We start from the raw sequence: 8,345 nt of genomic DNA, 5'->3' as shown, positions 1-8,345 counted from the left end.
ATTATCAATATGTTATATACAAGATTTTGAAGGTTAACCTTTTGCCCCACTGCACCATGAACCACTCATCGGATTGCTTTGTTGAGTTCAATATGGGGAATTTACATTGGTGCTAAGGTTGTGCAGTATACAACATTTGGGGCTGCTTTGTAAAATAGAATGGAAGACAGACATACAGTGCATCTGGAAAGTTTTCACAATGCTTCACTTTTTCCACATTTTGCTATGTTACAGCCTTATTCCAAAATGGAATAAATTCATTTTTGTCCTTAAAATTCTACACACAATACCCCATAATGACAATGTGTAAAAAATTTTTTTGAGATTTTTGCAAATTGAATAAAAAATAAAAACACTAAGAAATCACATGAACATAAGTATTCACAGCCTTTGCCATGAAGAAGTTCAAAATTAAGCTCAGGTGCTTCCTGTTTCCACTGATCATCATTGAGATGTTTCTACAACTTAATTGGAGTCTACTTGTGGTAAATTAGGTTTATTGGACATGATTTTGATAGGCACACACCTATCTATACAAGGTCCCACACTTGACAGTGCATGTCAGAGCACAAACCAAGCATGAAGTCCAAGGAATTGTCTGTAGACCTCTGAGACAGGATTGCCTCGAGGCACAAATCTTGGTATGGGTACAGAAAATTCTCCGCTGCTTTGAAGGTCCCAATAAGCACAGTGGCCTCCATCATCCGTAAATGGAAGAAGTTCGGAACCACCAGGACTCTTCCTAGAGTTGGCCGGCTGTCTAAACTGAGCATCAGGGGAGAAGGGCCCTAATCAGGGAGGTGACCAAGAACCCGATGGTCACTCTGCCAGAGCTACAGCATTCCTCTGTGGAGAGAGGAGAACCTTCCAGAAGGACAACCATCTCTGCAGCAATCCACCAATCAGGCCTGTATGGTAGAGTGGCCAGATGGAAGCCACTCTTTAGTAAACAGCAAATGGCAGCCCACCTGGAGTTTGCCAAAATGCACCAGAAGGACTCTCAGACCATGAGAGACAAAGATTGAACTCTTTGGTGTGAATGCCAGGCATTATGTTTTCAGGAAACCATTCACCGCTCATCACCAGGCCAATACCATCCCTACAGTGAAGCATGGTGGTGGCATCATCATGCTGTAGGGATGTTTTTCAGTTGCAGGAACTGGGAGACTAGTCAGGATAGAGGGAAAGATGAATGCAGCAATGTACAGAGACATCCTGGATGAAAATCTGCTCCAAAGCGCTCTTGACCTCAGACTGAGGCGACGGTTCATCTTTCAGCAGGGCAATGACCCTAAGCACACAGCCAAGATATCAAAGGAGTGGCTTCAGGACAACTCTGTGAGATTCCTTGAGTGGCCGAGCCAGAGTCCAGACTTGAATCCAATTGAACATCTCTGGAGAGATCTGAAAATGGCTGTGCACCGACGCTTCCCATCCAACCTGATGGAGCTTGAGAGGTGCTGCAAAGAGGAATGGGCGAAACAGCATAAAGACATGTGTGCCAAGCTTGTGGCATTATATTCAAAAAGACTTGAGGCTGTAATTGCTGCCAAAGGTGCATCAACAAAGTATTGAGCAAAGGTTGTGAATACTTATGTACATGTAGTTTTTTTTAATAATTACATTTGCAAAATCTCAAAAAAAAATGTACACGTTGTCATTATGGGGTATTGTGTGTAGAATTTTGAGGACAAAAATGAATTTATTCCATTTTGAAATAAGGCTGTAACATAACAAAATGTGGAAAAAATTAAGCGTTGTGAATACTTTCCGGATGCACTGTATGTTTCACATATTGGCATTCATAGATACACCAGCGGAATACCAAGTAAAATAAAACATTGTTTTGTACATACAAATGTGTGACAAACACTTCACAATATAACTTTCACAAGGATGGGTCAATCGTTTGCGTTTCACGTGTACAGTTGGAGCTAAAAGCTAATTTTACTATTTGCACGTTTTTATGACATTTTTATGACATTTCCACAAGCAGCAGATTGAAAACTACATAACAATACATAATAGTACCTCACTATAAGTTACAACATACCTTCTACACAATGTACGTACTTTAAATGTCCAGCGGCTTAGACAAACATTTCAATACTGATAGCTTCACAAAGCCAATGTTTTACTTGTGGAATGTTGGCGGGTAAAAGGAACAAAACAGGTCCAAAAACAAAACTGAATCCGAACCAAAACACTGAGGGTGGTTTTGCCAAAACCAAAACATGATGATGAATTACTGTAGAACCAAAACTAAAACTAAAACACGGGAGTCTGTGCATATCACTACCAATGATTGATATATTTACTTCTTTAAACATCAAAAGGTAACAAAGGTGAATTTTGTTTGCTTAACCTTTTACAAGATAAGCATTTTTTTTTTTTAGTTTATTCTGTCACTACTCTATGTTTATCTATGTTTCCTGTCTGGATTGTTTTTAAATATTGTTTACGGAAAAATGTTCTCCATTTTATGGTCTGAGGCCTGCTGTGTCTAGTTTATGAAGCTGGTAGTTGGTCTTTAAATACCAGGAATACAGAGGAGTGAGATTCCTGTATGTACTATATATTGCATTATCTGGTTTATTCAAGCAATACCACCCCTGGGACTTCTATCCTGAACATAATGTTGCCACATGTTTCCTGACTGTAGGAGTGTTGCCTGGACATCAGATAAGCTTTAACAAAATTATTTTTTGGTACGCACATTACTTACCTTTTGAGCACAAGTTATTTTACTTTAATTACTACACTATTAGGTGCACGTCTCTTATTATTCTTCAGCATATATATATATATATATATATATATATATATGTGTGGGCTTGGTTTTCTGAAACTTTCCCGATCCGAGTGAATCTGAGCAGCGGCTCGTGTGTTGCCGCCTTGCTCTGATTCCAAATCGGGGCAAGACGTAATCATCCTGGAGTCAGATTCTCGTGGGTTGTGGATTCTACTGTATATAAGTCCCACCCGCCGTGATTCGGGCACCATTTCTCACTGACTCCAGTCTAGGCTGATGTGTCCAGTGGCTGCTGTGCTGTGTTCATCCTCTCCACCTCCAGTGGCTGCTGCAGTGCTATGTCCACTCCAGGCCCTGTGTCCAGTGGCTGCTGCTGTGTCCATCCACTTCACTCAAGAAGTTGCTGACCTAGATATTGAGGATGCTACGACAAAAGTGCAACATGATGTGGGGGATACTTGTGTAGCTGACTCAGGTGCTAATGAGGATGTTGATGATGAGGATGCTAATGATGAGGATGTTCTATGTGTAAGTGAGGCACCAGTGGAAGCAGTTCTTGTCTGTGATAAGAAGAAGGCCATTGTTATGACAGGGCAGAAGACAAAAAAAATCCACCTCTTATGTGTTGAATAATTTTTTCCCAAAGCCGGACAACATATATGTTACCATCTGTAGAGTTTGAAAAGCCATGGTAACCAGAGATAGGGACTTAAACCATCTGGGAATCTCTTCCCTACTATGTCATTTAGAGCGGGTGCATGAAAAGTTTTTGGCAAAATCAGAAACTAATGCTAAAAAAGTAACAAGAAGCCAACACCTTTATCATCAATATCCACAATCATGATCGGAAATAGTCCTGCATCCAATTTGACAAGGCAAAACGAGTCCTCCCCTATCCAGGATTCCCCAGAAGAATCTTTGAGCGCTAGGCCTGATGCTGCTGCTTCTTGGGGTAGATATTCATTCCAGAAAAGGACCAACAAGACTACTACTAGTAGTAGTTTAAAAAAACAATTGACTGTAAAACAATCCTTTGTTAGAGGAAGCAACTACTGTATGACAGCTGTCATCCAGTTGCACCGCGATCACTGATGCCATAACAGCTATGCTGGTATTGGATCTGCATCCAATATTTGCCATCAATGCAGTGGGTTTTAGACAGTTAATTGAGGTCCTGTGTCACCAGTACCAAATCCCATCTAGATTCCACTTCACTAGAAATTGCAATTCCCAACCTGTACATGGACATTAAATAAACTTAATTAGTGCCATCTAAAATGCCATTGTAACAACTGTACACTTATCCACAGATATGTGTACAAAGCAGAACAGGGCATATTAAACATTACATGACTGTGACAGCCCACTGTGGTGGGTGTATTGCAGCTAACAAATGCCAGCTCATTCAAAGGCAGGCTACTCTGTGTATCACCGGCTTCACTAAGAGGCATTCCGGTGTCAACCTCTCAAAAAAATTCAGGGAAGTCATTGCAAAATGGCTTAACCCGCTTGGACTCTCCTCGGGATTTGTGATTTCTGACAACACCACAAATATTGTGAGGGCATTATGGCTGGGTGATTTCAAACACGTCCCATGTTTTGCTCACACAATCAATTTGGTGATGCAGATTTTTTTTAAAAATGACAGGGCCAAGCAGGAGCTGTTGTATGTGGGACAAAAATTTTCGGGACATTTTCCGTATTCAGCAGCTGCATGTAGAAAATTGCGGCACCTGCAAGAACAGTTTAATTTGCCCTGACACCAGCTGAAGCAAAAGGTAGTAACAAGGTGGAATTCCATTCTTTATATGCTTCAGCGGAAGGAGGAACAGGAAAAAGCCATCCAAAGCTATACAACAAGCCATGACATAGGGAGAATGTATCTTACACAAGAGCAGTGGAGAATACTTTCCATATTGTGCAAGGTGCTGAAAGCGTTTGAAGTTGTTACATGTAAAGACACTGCCAGCTTGAGACAGGTGATTCCCCTAATCTGAATTTGGAAAAGGAGAAGCTGAAATGAAGTGATTCCGCTAAGTACGTTGGACTTGTAAATCAAGTCTTTTATTCACTTCACATGGATCCAAGGGTTGTCAGCATCTTAAAATCAACTCAATACATTTTGGTGACCGTGCTCGATCACAGGTTTAAGTCATACGTCTTGTCTTTCTTTCCAAAGGACACAGATCTAAAGAGGTGCAAAGAGCTGTTTACAAGAACGTTGTCACTGGTGATGCAGATGAGACAACACAATATTTAGATGTAAACAGAGACAATAGGTGCGCTACCCCTTTAATCAGAAAATGTAACTAATTCACATCTAGCAGCTCCAACTGCAGGATCTGCTACCTGCACAATACAATACAAGTGGAGCGCTTGTTTGAAAAAGTGTACCACAAATTTAAAAGAAAATTAAATGTTTAATAGATCAGAGTAAAAAGGTAATACAGGTTGAGTCTCCCATATCCAAATATTCCGAAATACGGAATATTTTTTGCATGACTGAGATAGAGAAAACTTTGGTTTTTGATGGTTCAATGCACACAAACTTTGTTTAAGGCACAGAATTATTAAAAATAAAGTATAAAATGACCTATAGGCTGTGTGTATAAGGTGTATATGACACATAAATGAATGTCATATATTTACACAAACTTTGTTTGAGCCACAAAATTATTGAAAATATTGTATAAAATTACCTTCAGGCTGTGTGTATAATGTGGATATAAATCATAAATGCATTCTGTGTTTAGATTTGGGCCATATACCTAAGACATTTCAATATGGTATGTAATTATTCCAAAATACGGAATATTCCGATATCCAAAAAACCTCTGGTCCCAAGCATTTTGGATATGAGAGACTCAACCTGTACACACATATATAATCAATAAGGTGCATATGAACGCTAAAACTAAATATATAAGTGAGAATAAAAATGCTATCCAACAAAAGGCAATACATGGAGTTTAATACGGAAACCAGAACAGAGGGCCTGATTCATACCCGCTCGCAAACGCATTGCACTCGCAAGTGGGTCGATGGTGGCCCAGTGCGCAAGCGCGGCATGTGCACTGCGCATGCATGAGCCCCGGAGCAAGCACTCGCTCCTGCACTCACTACAAAAGGGGCGGCTCTCGATGTTGATCGACAGCTCGCCCCATTTTGTAGGTGTGGCGGGGGGGTGGCTTCACAAATGGAGGCGTTCCCATGCGAACGCCTGCCTTTTGTGGGCGGCCCCACTGACATCACCAGTGATGTCAGTGAGAGAGCTTCCGGCTCTATTTGAGCCAGAAGCTCTCTGGGGCTTGTGGCCACGAAACCCTACCACAAGGGTCTCGTCGCGAGCCCGATAGTCGCGATGGTCTTGACCATCGTGACCATCATCATGGCCGTTCACAGTAGCTGTGGGTGGTAACCCACAGCTATGTGAGCGGCCAAGAGGCCGCAACTAAAAAAACCTGCACCCGCCCTGATTCAGAGCAATCGCTCGCTTTTTGCGGGCGCCTCTGAATCAGGCCCAGAGTCCCTCTCTTGTGAAATATATCCGTGGGTCACACTTTTCTATAAAGTCAATACTCATTGTCCAGAAAAAGTGCCAATAGTCTCACCCAAATAGATGATTTATCTCCTGCCAACCTGATATACAGGCTGAGGTAAGGTGCGTGTATATATTAAGTGGTCCCCGTGTCTACTGCAGCGGGGCCACATTTAAGCAGCATCTTACTACGGACTTATGAACAATCAGCTGTCCGGATGCTGTACAGACAGGTATTGGCTGCTGGTCTCAGTCCTGTGTCCCAGAGCGGCCGTTCTCCCCGGGCTTTCCTATTAGCAGAGGTATGTTGGACCCTCTTTCCTGTTCCTATTGTGAAGGTCCGGTGTTATTAGTACACTGTTCCCCAGAACCCACAGATCAGTGTAGGGTGATAGACAGCTGCAGTGGACCAAGCAATGTAATAGCAATTTAGGGGCATATTCAATTAGTTTCGCATCGGTGAAAAAGTTCCGCCTACCCGACTTCTCGCCTACATCGCGTGTTTTGGACGAGAAAATTTATCTTGCGCGTCCCCGCTTTTCGCCCTATTCAATTACTAATCAGGCAAAAACGACACGTGGCGAATGCAAAACAGGCGGAAAGTACTGTCAGAATTGGGGAAATCAGTCTGAACCCCAAAAGGATGCATTAACATTGGGAATCAATGTAGAAGTGCTCCAATAGCCATAATAAAACTATTTGGGGTACTGACGTTGTTTAAAATCCTTGTTATTAGTGTCCTTGCAAAAGTGGTGAAGAATGGCATTAAGCAGTATTTTTTGGTGAAAATAAGTAGTCCTGTCAAATTTGGGGTACTTGAAAATGGGTGCTAGCATATTTTAAAGTTTGTAAAATGAAGTTTAAAAAAATTTGAAAAACTTACCTGTAGCATGCACCTGCAATCCTTAAAACACCTGACCCATCCTTGCAGATCCCCAAGAAGTTTGCTTGTCCCCTCTCTTTTTACTTTTTTGCTCCCCCCCACCCCCCAAATTGAAAGTACTTTTTTGGGGTGTTATTCAGTTTTGTTTTATACAATTGTCCTTTGGGGGGCTGTCCCATGGGTTCTGAGTCGTTTTCCGACGTTTACACCCAAAAATAAAGATTTTGTACTTCTTTTCACCTGCTATTCATAGGTGAATCTTTTTCGCCTATAACACTGCATTGAGCTTCCACGTACGCGAAAACGATCTGGAATTGAATACGGCGATAATTTGAAAACAGGCGAAAAGTCCAAATCGGCGAAAAATCAATGTAATTAAAAACGGGGATAATGAAAATAGCCGAAAATGACTTTTCGCTGCCAAATTGAGTACGGCCCTTAGTGCACATTTAGATCAGACTTAACCCGTTCAGGGTATAAACTTTTCACAATTTGTTTAGCTTCAATATAAGACATATGCCCATTTGTCTAACGAAGAATAAATGAATAAATTAAACCACATTGATCTTTTTAATTAATTAAAGCGACAAGGTTAATATAAATATAAACATATAATAATGAAAAATAGATAAAAATAAGAAATAAAACTACCAATAGAAATAAAATAATAATTCAAAATGTTAATAAATAAATATTGGTATAATGATCATAATAATATTAATCATCTTAATCTAACAGTGATGTTTACATATAAATAAATAAACAAAACAAGGATCGTTATAAACACCTATGTTATATATTGCTGTACTCATCCTGCATAATCTGAATGTGAAACAGATCTGCAGTCGCAAGAAAAAGCATCAAAAGATCCCCCTGTGTACTGTCATTCCTCAAAGGACATGCCCAAATTTAGAGGGGAGATTCATCCGGACCACCAACCTAAAATAGAGACAAAGGGCTCCATTAATTAATAGAAAGATCAAGATATCTAATTCTATGGTTTCATTGAAAACATTAGGGAACAGTGTGTGCTGAGTGTGGGTCCAAAAGGCTTCCCTCATACATAACCATTATAACGGTTACCACCTCTTTGGGTGACAGGGATCTGCTCAATAACTGTAGCTCTCAATAGTTCAGGGTTAGCTACATGTTCCTATATGAAATGTCGGGCT

Source organism: Taudactylus pleione, unplaced genomic scaffold, assembly GCF_031769625.1.
Source record: "Taudactylus pleione unplaced genomic scaffold, aTauple2 ptg000258l, whole genome shotgun sequence".
In the NCBI taxonomy this organism is placed as follows: Eukaryota; Metazoa; Chordata; class Amphibia; order Anura; family Myobatrachidae; genus Taudactylus; species Taudactylus pleione.
Note: the sequence above shows the minus strand (reverse complement) of the source record.